Source organism: Colobus angolensis, unplaced genomic scaffold, assembly GCF_000951035.1.
Source record: "Colobus angolensis palliatus isolate OR3802 unplaced genomic scaffold, Cang.pa_1.0 Scaffold149, whole genome shotgun sequence".
In the NCBI taxonomy this organism is placed as follows: domain Eukaryota; kingdom Metazoa; phylum Chordata; class Mammalia; order Primates; family Cercopithecidae; genus Colobus; species Colobus angolensis.
In genome coordinates, this window is record NW_012114588.1 from 2,048,573 (window position 1) to 2,063,123 (window position 14,551).

The 14,551-nt window shown below is 53.5% G+C and overlaps 1 protein-coding gene across 1 annotated transcript in view; it reads right to left on the reverse strand.

Moving 5' to 3' along the window:
- CASZ1 (castor zinc finger 1) overlaps positions 1–14,551 on the reverse strand; it is a 150,159-nt gene that overhangs the window by 112,198 nt on the left and 23,410 nt on the right. The window contains exon 2 of the mRNA XM_011935798.1: positions 1,784–1,940. The gene's annotated coding sequence lies outside the window, so the exon portion shown is untranslated. The remainder of the gene's footprint in view (positions 1–1,783; positions 1,941–14,551) is intronic.

Below are 14,551 nucleotides of genomic sequence, written 5' to 3' on the forward strand. Positions count from 1 at the left end.
TTCATTATCAAGTCCAAGACAGCCGATGGCAGGATGCAGGCGTCCCACCGGACCTGTGGAGCCCATGTCCCATGCCAGGCACAAATCCCAGCTGGCATGTGACCCCTGGGAGTCAACAGAGAGTGGAAACTTCAGAAAGGAAAAAGCGAATGGGCGTGTTTTGCCCAGGCAAAGAAAAAAACAAAAAGCCCGCCACTGAGAACAGAGGAGGCAAACATTACCCTCTCAGAGGGGAGGGGGCTCCGCAGGCACTCACAGCCTCTTCATGGGCAGGGCACGGGGCAGGGCCGGGCAAGACCCCCCTGAGGCTTGGATACATTTGGGCCTGCATCCCAAGATTCATGATCATCAGAGGAAGCAGAGTCTGTTAAGAACAGCCCGGGAAGGTGGCAGAGCAAACCCGGAAGACTTCAGCGCCACGAAACTCCCCCCATGGCCTTTTCCAGGTGACAGTCTAAACAGCCCCAGTGCTATCCAGGGCACAACAGTAGCACATCCTAAGTACAATGGACCAACTTCAGGAGCATGATCACATTCTGCACACCAGGAAGAAGAGTCGCAGCCACACAGTTGCCCCACCACAGCGACCAAAGGCCACTTTTGCATCTGATTTGCAAATCTCTGGGCTGTGTCCAGAGCTAGTTCCCCGAGGAGGCATGGCCTGGATTCAGGCAGGTCTGCGGCTTCAAGGACCTACCAAATCCCAGTGCGCACCAAGGCACCCATCTCTGCAAGTGCTTCCTCCCTGCAAGTTCGAAGTCCAGGGCTGCTGAGCCCAGCCCCAGAGGGAGGGGCAGGACACACCTGCCCAGGGCGACCATGGAGAAGAGGAGCACAGGCAGGTGAGCTAGGGACACAGGCTCCAGGCTGGCACACACAGGAACAGCAGCCCCCAGCCCTGCCCTCCCCAGACATCCTCTAGGCCCTCAGCCTCCGCCTCCATCCCTAGACCTTGCCCATGAACTTCACAAACACCCAATCCCTCTGGACTGGTTCCCTTGGGATCTCAAGAAAATACTGAATAATGACCAACATGCAATGAGTCACCCACTGTGTGTCAACCCCTCACCCCAAGAACTGCTACGTTTGATACCTGCAGGTAAATATCTGACAGTACCAGCTCCACAGACTACCCCTCCCTGGCATGAGTGACCTGCCTTATGCAAAGGGCTATTTCCAAGCTTGGGTCAAAAGGCACCTACAGCTTCTCCTCTATGAAGGGTCCTATTTGGGCCAGAGGACCACTGAAGAGAGCCTGATAAATCATCCCCAGGCCAGCTCCTACCACACATGAGCTCAGAGCAGAGCAGCTCCAGAGATGGAGAAAGGCTGGAACTACTGTCCAGCCCTTCTAAGATGAAGTTCCAACCTAATGCTTAGATCTGGGAGTGTCATCTGATAGAGAATGGTCCTTGCCTGCAAAGCCTGGGCACTGCTGGCACCATTCATTGTCATGCCATAGAAACACTGGGAAGATCCTTAAAAGGCCAGTTATGCTAAGCTCTTTATTTCACAGGTGGTGACACCAAGATCCAGAGAGTGAGTATTGAGTCGATGACAAAGCCAAGGCCCCAGTGTAGGTGCTGTGCTCCTGGGCCGGGGCTTTCTTCTCCATGCAACACTTTTTTCATTCTCACTGATAGTGCTTAAGCTCCCGCCATCGGGATCAGAACCCACTGGGAAAGGTGAGTCTAGGCCTTACACAGTCCGTACCCTAAGAAGCAACCCCCAAACTGGCCACCCCACACTTCCTAGTGGCATCTTGGGAACCGGAAGCAGCTACCTTTGCATCCCAAGAGGCCAGGGTTCGAAGTCCATTCCAACACGCGCCACTGGGGAGTTGCAGGAGCCCCTTGTAAAGGAGGGGTCAATGGCCGCGGCAGCTGGGAGGGTGGGTGGGATGGAGGAGTCTTTGCCTTCAGTCAGCAAGGTCTGTTTGCCTACCAAAACGAGAGGGGAAAACAAAAAAGATTAGGCTACAACCGACACCCACAAACCCACCCCACACTTGGGGTATACAATGGAGGGCAAGGTTCTGACACCGTGTGTAGTAACCAATCAGCAAGGTAAGATATTCTCATTCCTGCCAATCAGCAGATGGCATTGCCATGGCGCATACCATGCCTGACTCTGCAACCAATGCACTCTTTGCACAATTATTAGCCAATTGCTATGCAGTTGTCGTACCTAATAAAATAAGCAAACAGGTAGAAACAATACTAGGCCAATCAGGTGCCTCCCCGGGTAACACAGAAGGATCACACCCAAGGCTGGGCACCCAGGGTGAAAGGTCAGGCCTGAAAATGGACCAAGCCAATACCGGAGACAGATCAAACCCATGCAACCAAACCAACCCTGGGCTCCCCATCGCCTGCTCCCTCCAGACTTTCCCTGCGCCGGCTCCCAGCTGCTCCCCTGACCCCTGAGTGACCTTCTGGGAGTCTCTATAAAAGGAATCAACAGGTGTCTCTGCAGCGACCCAGGATGGTGCATTTAATTTCTTCTGGCTTTCCTTCCCCACTTCCATTCTGGTACTGTGCGACTCAATTTCATAAAAAGAAAAGAGGGTGTGGGCCCATACCCTGAAAGGGGGTTGCTGAGATTCAGCTGCGATAGGTGTTGGGACAAAAAAAAGTAGCCAAAGAAAGTTGGTGCCCTGCTACCGGCAACCTTTGTGTCAATTTAAACAAATATTGTGGTGTTTCTATGGTGATTCCTGTTTTGAATATCCACTACACTCACTTTTTAAAGGGCTTTTCCTGTTTGCGTTTCAACTTCAAACCTGTAAATATTTTCAGCATTTTTAGAAAAAAGGAGCTCATGTGCGTGCAAACACAAACACACAATCCGATCTCAGCATACAACCTCCCAGTCTTGGAAGCCCGGCCTCGTGGATGTGAGGATGGGGTACAGACAACCCAGAGGGGGTGCTCGGTCTGCTCTCCTGCCCACCCTGCCTGCAGAGCTGGCACCAGGAAGATTGCCGCTGAAATCCTGGCCCTTTCCTTCCCCCTTTGCGGGAAGATTGCAGCAGCCACAGCAGCTCTGCGTTCCTGAAACGTGTGAGAGGGCTGGGCCCTGCCTCCACAGTGTGGCATGGTGTGGGCAGCTGCCCTGCAGGTTCTCCAACTTGGCCCGGCCCTCGGAGTCCCCAGAGGCCTCGCAGGAGTGCACGAACCCCTCCCCTCCTGCTGCCCAAGGTTGGACCTGAGTGCGAAGGGGAGTTGGCTCTTGGAAGGTGGCAGCTTCGGCATCAGCTCTGCCCCACCTCGGCTGGGGCAATGCCACCGAGACCAGCTCCCTTGGGGAGGCCATCAGGGTGGACAGCATCTACAGTCCAAGGCTTGGATCAGCCCAGCTCCCATCCCACCCCTCGGCGCCACACAGGGTTAACAGCGGGTTTCCTGGTTTCCATGGATTCCCGCCAGGCCCCTAATGTGAGTTTCGTGTGATTTGGGGGAAGTGGATTTCCTTTGTTTTCCAGTTTGGGAATATTTTTTTCTTTAAAAAAGAGGAAAAAACACTTTAATGGAAACTTCAGGGCCACTGGGAGACTCACTCCTCTGGGCTCTGAAACTCCCCTGCCCTAGTCCAGAATCCCCCAAAGCCCTGGGCAGCTCATCCACCCACAAAATCCCCCTGGGCTGGAAGAAGACATGCCTTGGACTACCTATACCCCTACTCCAAGAACATCCATCTGCTGGGGGTCTCCACTCCAACATCCCATCAGAATGACCCCACCTAAAAGTGAGCATCTTACATAGAAGGCTAACACGCCCCTCTTCCAGCTTTGTAAGACAGACATGTACATTCCCCAGAGAAAAGGTCAAGGGAAACACTTCTACCTCCCCAACTCCAGGCAAGGCACTGGCAAGACCAGGGTCTGACTACAGGCCAACGGTGAACACTCCCAGTGTTTTACGTCCTTGGCTCAGAGGGTGTTCCAGCTACGGAAGGAAAGGGGGTTCCAGGCCCTGGTGGGACCCTTGTTGGGCTTCGTCCATCGGAGACAGGGGTCTGCTCAGGGCAGAGGGTGCTTCTCAGCTGTGGCAGCAAGAACAACTGAATGAAGGGTGTGGCCAGTCCTCCTCCTCCTTCTCCCCCACAGTCTTCCCCATTCCTGCCATCCTCCAACCCTGCCAGGGAATGGCCTTGCTCCAAGACTGTCCCCAACCAAGTGGCCTGACCCACTTACCAAACCAGGGCACAGGCCCCGGGGCCTTCCATGGACTGAGGCTCTCCCACAGCCCAGGCCCCGGGGCCCATGGATCCCGGTCAGAAAGTGCAGAGCGCAGAGGCCGGGTCTCTCTGAGCAGCGGCTCCAGAGTGAAGAGGTGAGAAGCTGAGTGAGTGCGCTTACAGAACTCACAATGGGCTGAGAACCAGGACTCATGGGTCCGAGTCCCAGTTGTGCCCCCTGAAACTTTCACGGGCCCTTAGACAAGCCTGCTAATCTCCCTAGGTTCATTCTCCTCAACAGCCAAACGGAGACGATGCCTCAGTCTTCCCTCCTACCTCGCAGGCTGCGTGGAGGATGGACAAGGGGTGTGAAAGGGTGTTAACAAGCACTCTAGACGTGCCTAGAATCACCACCACCCTCTTCTTCCAAATCTCTTCAAGGTAATCTTCTGGAATCTACCCCGGGTGGCCCCATGTGCCCTGACTCTGCTGCTCCTACATCCTCCACCACAGCATTTACGTCCACACTGGACTGAAGTAATTTGTTCACAAGTCTGTCTCCACCATTGGATGTTTAACTCCTCAAGGGCGGAGAGCGGGTCTTAATGATCTGCGCATCTCCAGCATTTAGCACAACAGCTGGGCGACCGTGGGTAGCAAAGGTGTTGGTGGAACTGAACTAGTCCCTGACTTCATGTCAGAGTCAGATGAGCCCCACGCAGCTTGGCCCCTCTTCTCCAACAGAACGCTCCACTTGCTGTTTTCTTTTTTGAGATGGAGTCTCGCTCTGTCACCCAGGCTGGAGTGCAGTGGTGCAATCTCGGCTCACTGCAACCTCCACCTCCTGGGTTCAAGCAATTCTCCTGCCTCAGCCTCCCAAGTGGCTGGGACTATAGGCAAGTGCCACTGCACCCAGCTAATTTTTGTATTTTTAGTAGAGACAGTGTTTTACCAGATTAGCCAGACTGGTCTCGAACTCCTAACCTCAGGTGATTGGCCTGCCTCAGCCTTCCAAAGTGCTGGGATTACAGGCGTGAGCCACCGCGCCCAACCCTGTTGACTCTTTTCGTGCCCATTCTGTTTAGCTCTCCCTGAGCCTCAACCTGTGCCTTGCTCTCTCCCCCTCCTCCATTAGCCCCGTGAATTAACAGTTCTCAGGTTCAAGGGAGCCCCTTAGTTACTTGATCCCCTCCAACCAATTCCAATAAGAATGAACCACGTGCCTACTGTGTGCCAGGTGGCAGGCTGGGAGTAAGGGCAGGGCACACTGATGAGTGGCCTCTGCCCCCTGCCTATAGGCCGAAGTGAGAACTCTTGGTATGAACCAATCAGATGCCTTCTATCTGCCAAGCGCTGTGCCAAGTGCCCTACGCGCATGATCTGGCCAAATCTTTGCAACACAAAGGCAGAAATGGTTATGGTCCCCGTGGATAGATTAGGGAGGGCAGGCATGGAGACACGAAGTGACTTGCTGAAGATCATACCGTGCACAGGTGCCAAAGCCAGGCCTGGGCTGACAGGCTCCAAGGCCCAACTCACTTAAAAGGTCACCCTCCTCCCCTCCCTGTGATCTCAGCAGCCACCCACAACTGATGCCACTGCCCCTCCAGAATCTCAGTTCTCCTGGCCTCAAAACAGGTCTGGACCAAGTCCTCCAGAGCCACCAGGCAGCGCTCACACATCACAATGAAAGGCTCGGGGGCTTCTGGCCAGGCTGAAAAGGGGGGAAAGCGAGGCCTGAGGTAACACTCGGCGAGCAGGAGGAAGCCCTGAACACATCTGCCAAATGGGGTCTGGGCTGTGGTCATGCTCATTGCAACCTGTCATCTGACAGGACGGGGACAAGGAAACCGCCTCCATGCTAAGTCAGGAGGTCCTGCTGAGACAGGACAACTTCCGTTTCTTCTCTCCAGATAAGGGGAAAGCAAAAGGGCTTTATCTTTGGGGGCATGGGTCAGAGATTTCTGCTGCCTCCCCTACATCGGAAGCTCCCCGCACAGTGAACATCTGCCACAGAGACGCGGGATTGGGAAGCAGGGCCAGAGAACCCCTTGATTTTCACCTGGGGGCATGTGGGTACGGGGAGGTGCCCATCATCTCCCCAAAGGAGGGAAGACACTGGGAAGTGGTAGGGAATGATTTCTATCCGAGAGGGTATTCGGTGGAAGACCAGCCCGGGGTGGGGAGAGGACAGAGCGCTAATGAGCAGATTTCATAAACCACCCAAGTGAAAACAAAAACACAGACGCGCACATTGCCCAACTCCAGGCCTGTATGGAAAACGGGAAAAAAAAAAAAAAAACCAATAAAAAAATCCACATCTTAATACAAAAATCCTCCATGATGTGTTGCGGCACGAAAGTGTTTTTCGCTGCATTTTTCACCTGTGATCTCACACGGCCCACGACGGGTACGCCCAACGCAGCAGGTATTCGACGGTACACAAACAGGGCAGACACATCACACAGTGAGCCAAAACAAGGAAGGCCAACGTGCAAATCGGTCCAGGCTGGCATCTCACGGCTTCGGGTGGCTTCTGGCGACGGCCTCATTGGACCTGAACATGGGACCCTTTCGATTTCTGAGGGAGAGAGAGATGGGGCAAGAACGCAGCTCAAGTGCAGAGGGCTCTTCATGCTCAGAACTCCCAGGTGTTTGTGCCGCCTTTCCGCACTTAAGGTACTGTCCACTGTCCTGCTGCCGGCAGAGGACAGGGAGGGGACCCGCGGCCCAGAGGCCCTTCCTCCATATCACTCACCCCACAGTTACTATCTGTCTCCTTTCTGTTCTACCCCTCCCCCCTTTAATTGTTGGATGAGTTTACAGAGCTGTGTGCCAAAAACAATCAACTCCAGGGAACAGAGTTATACAAAAAAGGGCGTGTCGCCAGAGGGAGACGGATATCCATGGAAACCACCACCTTTTCACAGCAGCCTAGGTGAAGCTTGGGTGAGGGGATGTGTGGGGGATGGGGAGACACGCTCCACCTAGAACAGGGCCCCAGAAAATGCAGGGGCCGCTGATAATCTATCTGTAGGGGCCAAATACTGTGCGGAGGGTCAGAAAGTGGAGTCAGTCACAAAACACACGTTCAGCGCGTGCACACATGCACACACACAGGAGCATGCACACACACACACACACACATACATGCCACTGTGCCAGATCACTGGGCAACTTGCCGCCGTGGTTAAGCACACACGCTGTGGAACCAGACTGCTCAGGTAGGAATCCAGGCTCTGCCACTCACAAGCTGTGTGGCTCTGGGCTAACGACTTTAACCTTTCTGTGCCTCAGTTTCTCCATCAGTAAAATGGGGATAATGATAGTTCCTCTGCGTACCGTCATGAGGATTAAATGGCTTCTCACGTGTAACACGCTGAGGAAAGTACCCTCGACCAAGTAAGTCCCCTAGAGCCAACAGACAGGGCTCAGACATCACAACCAAAGCCTCAGGTGTTTCTGGCTGGGCTGAAAGGTGGGGGAAGGTGAAGCCTGTGGTAATACCCGGGTAGCGAGTAGGTACTTCACAGCACCACCAAGTAGGTGCTGTCAAGCATTTGATAAATCAATCACAAAGCCTAAACAAAGAGAAAGAAAAGTTTCTAGACCCTGCCAGAGTAGAAGAGGAAAATGTTAATAGTTCATGTTTATTAAGCGTTGTGTGCTCAGGATTTTAATATATTAATGCATATAACCATTGCAAATTAATATCTATAACCTGCAACGAAGTAGATGATTCTCTCAACTGGAGAGTGGAGGATTGAAGAACTGGGACCCAGAGAGGGATGTGACCTAGCCAAGGTCACACACTGGTACACGAGTTAACCCCAGCTGCCTGACACCTCATCACGACACGGCTTAGCAAGGTGGGTGGGGAGAAAGCGAGGGAGGGAAGGGCTTTCAGGAGCTTCTCTTTCTGGACTGACCTTAGAGGCAGAGTGGTGGGACCTAGACTCGCTCTCCCCAAACTTAAGAAGGAAAACAGACATCCTCCATGCCTGTGATTGCTGACAGAAGGAACGAGGAGCGGGGAAAAGATGAGGCCCGGGCATCCGCATTCCTCATGAGTTCCCGCCCCAGTCCCGGCCCGGGAGATCAGTGATGTCCTCTGACCCTTCCCTCTACCCAGGCAGGCATCTCCAGAATGAGGAAGTCCCTGGAGGGCAGACAGCAGAGCTGGGGCCCCATCTCCCAGCAATGGAGGCCCAAAGCCTGGGACAGGTCCTATTTCCAGGTCACAGCCCTGTAAACAACCTGATTTTCTGCCTTCCCAGATCCTAGGCAGATCCCTGGAGGGGACAGGGTGGGGGCGATGGGAGCACAGGCCTCCCCTATTGCAAAGCCAGGCCCAGGGAGGCCGGGAAGCAGACGGCTGGAGGAGTCAGCGGCTGCCTGCCCCGAGAGGTTTGGTCCACACCTGCTTGGAGACCAAGCTTGGTGGCTCAGCCCTTTCTGTCATCGACCACCCAAAGTCATTCAGATATTTCCTCTCTCACTTGCTTTTTAAAAAAAATTTAATGTTCTCTATAATTCATCCATCCCAGAAGATAATCGATAGAGCCCGTAATGAAAATCTGAGCCATATTTTATGAACCGCTGCAAGCAGAAAGGGCCACCTCAGCAGGTCCGGTTGTAGCTCCCTGTCTCTGTCTTGTCCACTGCCCCGGGGATCACTTCTCCCGCTGGCCTTGCCCACAGCCCTCGGCCCACGACGAGGGCCATGACCCCAGTATCACCCCAGCCCCCGATGCCCACTCCAACCTAGTCACAGGAGGGTCACCCACCATTGCAAGGTGACTGCAAGTCTTCCTGGAGCAGCCCCCAGACCTGGGACCCCAGACCCTACCCTGGAATCTCACCAGTGTCTTGACTGAGTCAGGGGCCTTCCGGGAGCTGGAAGACCCTCACAAGGAGCGGGAGGCCTGCCCAGGATTCAGGGAGCCAGGCCAGCCTCCACCATGGTGCCTCCCATGAGGCAGGCCACCCTGATCTCGGGTAGCTCCCCGAGGGGCCTCCGGGTTTTATCTTGGACCCTCTGCTCAGGGCAGGGTGAGTCATTATTGTTCATTTGTTTGTTTGTTTTTGAGACAGAGTCTCACTCTGTCACTCAGGTTGCAGTGCAGGGGTGCAATCTCGGCTCACGGCAGCCTCCACCTACTGGTTTCAAGAAATTCTCCTGCCTTAGCCTCCCAAGTAGCTGGGATTATAGGTGTGCACCACCATGCCTAGCTAATTTTTGTATTTTTAGTAAAGATGGGGTTTCACCATGGTGGCCAGGCTGGTCTCGAACTCCTGACCTCAAGTGATCTGATGGGCTCAGCCTCCCAAAGTGCTCAGATTAGAGACATGAGCCACTGCACCTGGCCTATTGTTCATTTTAACTCCCTCAACCAAGGCCCTCCTCTCCCTGGACTCCAGCCTTCTGGGGTGAAGAGTGAGGAGGAGGCATCCTGGGGGGCGGGCACTGGAGTCCTGTGGGGAGTGGCCCCTCCTGCCCAGCCAGAGCCCACTGTGAGGGAGGGGAGGCAGAGCCCTGGCATCACCACTGACAGCCAATCAGCTGACCGGGCTTGCTCCTCCCAGAATCTCTCACTGCCAGGCACCAATCAGAGAGCACCACAGGGCAGGTGTCAGCAGGCAGCAACCCCTGGGGACCAATCAGAGCCCAGAGGATGCACCAACTTCCCAGGAATGACAACTCAAGCCAAGCTAGGCGTGGTAGCACACACCTGTAATCCCAGCACTTTGAGAGGCAGAGGCGGGCGGATCACTTGAGGCCAGGAGTTCGAGACCAGCCTGTCCAACATGGTGAAACCCCGTCTCTTCTAAAAATACAAAAATTATCTGGGCGTGGTGGCGGCACCTGTAATCCCAGCTACTCAGGAGACTGAGGCAGGAGAATCACTTGAACCCAGGAGGCAGAGGTTGCAGTGAGCCGAGATTGTGTCACTACACTCCAGCCTGGGTGACAGAGCAAGACTCCGTCTCAAAAAAGAAAAGAAAATTCAAGCCAGTAACAGAGTGTGATTCAGCCATGCTATGGACCACTGTACAGCCCTTAAGAGACACTTAGAAAAGTGGGAGATGGTTCGGTGAAAACACTCCAGTGGCTGTGTGCTGGAGGATGCTGTCCCACACAGCAGCCACTGGCCACATGCGGCTACTGAGCACCAGACATGGACAATGTGACTGAGGAACTGAATTTCCAATTTTCTTTTACTTTAATGAATGAAAGTTTAAAGAAGCTAGAGGCTTGGATAGCACAGGTTTAGATAGATAACTCACCAGTGTAAAAAATTTAAATGTCTATTATCCCAAGATAGTGGGAATAGTCATTATTAATGATAATAACAGAAAGAGAAATAGTTAATTTTTTTTTTTTGGAGATGGAGTCTTGCTCTGTTGCCCAGGCTAGAGTGCAGTCGTGTGATCTCGGCTCACTGCAACCTCTGCCTCCCGGGTTCAAGCGATTCTCCTGCCTCAGCCTCCCGAGTAGCTGCGATTACAGGCACACGCCACAACACACAGCTAATTTTTGTATTTTTAGTAGAGACGGGGTTTTGCCATGTTGGCCAGGCTGATCTCAAACTCCTGACCTCAAGTGATCTGCCCACCTTGGCCTCCCAAAGTGCTGGGATTACAGCAGTGAGCCACCGCACCTGGCCAGAAATAATATTTACTGGTGCTATGTGCCAGGCTCAGTGCTAAGTATTTTATATATGGATCATTACACTAAATCAAGGGCCAGCCTGAAAGATCTATGCTCTCAGTATTCCCACTTGACAGATGAGGAAACTGAGGTTTGGAAACATTGTGTAACTTACTCAAGGTCATACTGCTGGGTGGCAAAACCAGGGATTACAACCAGGTATCTCTGTCTCCCTAACTCACAAAACACATTTTTAAATTATTTTCTTTTCTCTCTCTTCTCTTTTCTCTTTTTTTTTTTTTTTTTTTTGAGACAGGGCCGGGCTCTGTCACTCAGGCTGGAGTGCAATGGCACGATCTCTGCGCACTGCAGCCTCCACCTCCTGGGCTCAAGCCATCCTCCTACCTCAGCCTCCCAAGTAGCTGGGACTACAGATGTGTACCATCACGCCCACCTAATTTCTGTATTTTTTGTTGAGAAGGGGTTTCGCCATGTCACCCAGGAGTTTCTTGAACTCCTGAGCTCAAGTGATCTGTCTGCTTCAGCCTCCCAAAGTGCTGGGAGTACAGGTGTGAGCCATTGAACCTGGCCTAAATTATTTTCTTTATCCTTTTTTGTATTTTTCAATGCACCGCGAGCATAACTTACAATCAAGGAGAAAAAATAGATTTTTCAAAAGGCCCTAAAAGGAGGTAATTCCTTTTTTCCTAGGAGCAGAGTGTACGGAGGGGTTGCTGGGGCGCCAGCCAACTGGGCCCCTAGCTGCAGGGTGGTGAAAGGAGCCAGCAGTGCAGTCATAGGCCCCCTCTGTCCTGCATGCTCCCACTGCCCAGATGCCCTGCACCTAGGAGCCCCGAGCCCACAGATGATGCTGGGCTTGCAATTTTCCTGCAGCCAGGCCACCAGTGGGACCCAGCTTCCTCCCAGCCCCACCCCCAGTCAGTTCCTGACAGGTTTCTCTGCAGTTTTGCAATCATCATCTAGGTCTACACCTTAAAGAAGGCAACAGGCCAGGGGGCCATCTGCAAAGTCAACCCACGCCTCTTTTACCTCGGATCACCCTTTCCCACTCCCTTCCAGAAGAGCCAGTGCTCTCAGGATAACGAGGAACACTGGGCCGGCAACCCAAGCCTGGGTCCCACTGTCTGCCATGGCACGTGCAAGGAGAGATGTGCTTTTCCCAGGAGGGGCAGTCAGTGCCCCGAAGCATCTCCTCCTGGGATTGCATCTAGGTTCAAAACAAGGGGGACAAAGACAGTTCCCCTGTAAGGTCAGTGATGAAGGCAGAAGCCCCAGCAAGTACTGAGCCCAGCTAGAAATGGAGGCAGGGAAAGTTCCTAGTTGCGCCTGCTTTTTCTCCATAGCACCAACCTGGGGGTGTGGGACAGGCAGCAACCGCCCCACTTGGTCTGGCTTCTATGGCAGCTTGTTTTTCCCCTGAGAGGCACAGATTGCTCTGGTTTCAGGCAGGTTGGGGAGGTGGGGGTGGGGGTGGCGAGCAGCAGGACAAATGTACTTACTTAGAAGTTTTTTTAATTATTATTATTGTGATTATGGATTCTCAGTTCCCCGCTGTCTGCAGTTCTGTGTCATTTCCAATCTACCTTCAGTTTCCCTTGGATTTATATATTTATTTTTTGGGGTTGGTTTCAGGTGCTTCTAGTTTATCAAACAATCAGCCCTGTGAGGTACGCTGGGTGTTTCCAGAAATTACATCACAAAAAATCATGCAATTAAAGTGTAAGGAAAAAAAAACATAGCTGTTGCTTAATTTTGTATTTTAATTAACGACTTATTGTAAACGTAGACTTTTAAAATGGAGGCGCCTAAGCAAAGCCAGTAAACAAGTTTTTCTAATGAATTAATTTCACCTCTCTCCTCCTCCTCCTCCTCCTCTTCCTCCTCCTCCTCGCCAGCCCAACCGTCACCCTCCAGATTTTCTCTGTCCCCTTATTTTCTATTCCACTTCTTGATCTTTGCCCAACACATATGAGAAAAAGAACATCCCTGAAATAAAACTGGGGATGCTGGTACCCAGGACTACCCCTGGAACCCGCTTCAAGCCTTGATGCTGAGGATGCCAGCTGAGGACCCGGTGTGAAGTTGGCCGCTGTTGTCCCTTGCCCCATCCCAGCCCAGTTTGCTGCTGCCGAGCCCCTCTTGGCTGGCCCCCAGGGACCTCCCCACTCCTGTCTGTGCCCTGATCTCAGCAAAGGACAGAGAGACAAACCGGGAGTGGCACTGACTGCCAAGGCAACAGTGAGAGGGTGGAGCCACGTGACACCCGGGGGGAGCCTGCAGGAACAAGGTGAGGAGACCTGGAGAGAGAGGGAGGCTTGGGCTATTGTGAAACCTAAGACACCTCTGGTTGCCTGGAAGAAGGAGGAGAAGGGGCACGGGAGGGAGAAAGAAGCAGTCTGGAGCTAGGGAGAGAGAAACTGAAATTAGAAGGGTCTGCCCAGGCCACATCGCAGCTGGGAGAAAGAACACATCCATCAGTCCCAGGCACCCCCAAGAGGGCTAGACCCAGGCCGCCACCACTGGCCACATGCCCCCATTGGTCTAGAGTTCTGCTCCTTCCCGCATAGAAACTTCCCGGCTTCAGGGGAAGAAGCAGATTGGCCTCTTTCAGCCTTGTTTCTGGTGGGGGGCTGAGGATCTGGAGCAGGGTGTCCCTGCTCTCGGCCTAGTCCTGCCATCCTGGAAAGGGTAGACACATCCCCGGATATTCTACCACAGGGAAGACCCCGGGAAGCTGCCTCTGCCACACATGAAGAATGGATGCCGCTGGGTGTCTCCAAGTCCCTGTTCACTGGGGAGCACGCGGGCTCTCCTGTGACCCCAGAAGCTTGGCCAGTTGAACGAGGGCAGGGTGTCCACCTGAGTGCCAGACAGGCGCATGCCTCCTCCCTAAAGCTGTCACCTCCTAAGCCAATGCAGAGACACTGTAAAGGAACAGGTTTGCTTTACAGACTCTCTCTCAGGGCAGAACCCCACATTGGTCACTTTTACTTTGAGCATGAAGAGCTGTATAGGCGGGCTCAGCAAGGGCTGCTCCTGGCCTGCTCCCTCCCACCTCCTTACCCTTGCTTCTGACTTAAAGCCCAATCTGGGACCTCCCCCTGCCATTACAGCAGGTGGCCTCATGACCACATGGTGGAGGATGGGGACTCCTGAAGGCTCTAGAACACCTGGTGTCAGAATCCTGGCCCCCACTCACTAAGATTCCCAAGGAAAGGAAGGAGGGGAGGAAGGAAGGACCACAGAGAGGAAGGGGCTGGATGCCCGTGTCATCGAGCACCGGTGGGAACCCAGACCCAAACCCATGACAGATCCTGCTGGGTACAGCTTCAATCAGAAAGGAAAGCTCCCATCAAACATTGGCTGGGCAGGGATGTGGGCACTGAGATTAGGGATTTGGAAAACCATCTGAGGAACCTGGCCCTGGGAAGACAGCAGCAGGATTTAATACCTTATCCCAGCTGTCTGGTAAACACCCTGAACCATCCCCACACTCCGTTAGGCAGCCTCGGATCTTCAGGTGTGCCGGCAACGGGCAGGTAGAGACAGACGTGGGCAGAGACAGGAAGGGAGGGAGTGTGGGCTGGGGGAGGGGGCGGGGGTGGAGCTGGCCTGGGAGGGATCGGATGGGTGGCAGCCAAGCCCGACAGTCAGTGAGACAGCTGACAGGTGCAGGACAGTGGGACCCGGGAAGGAAAC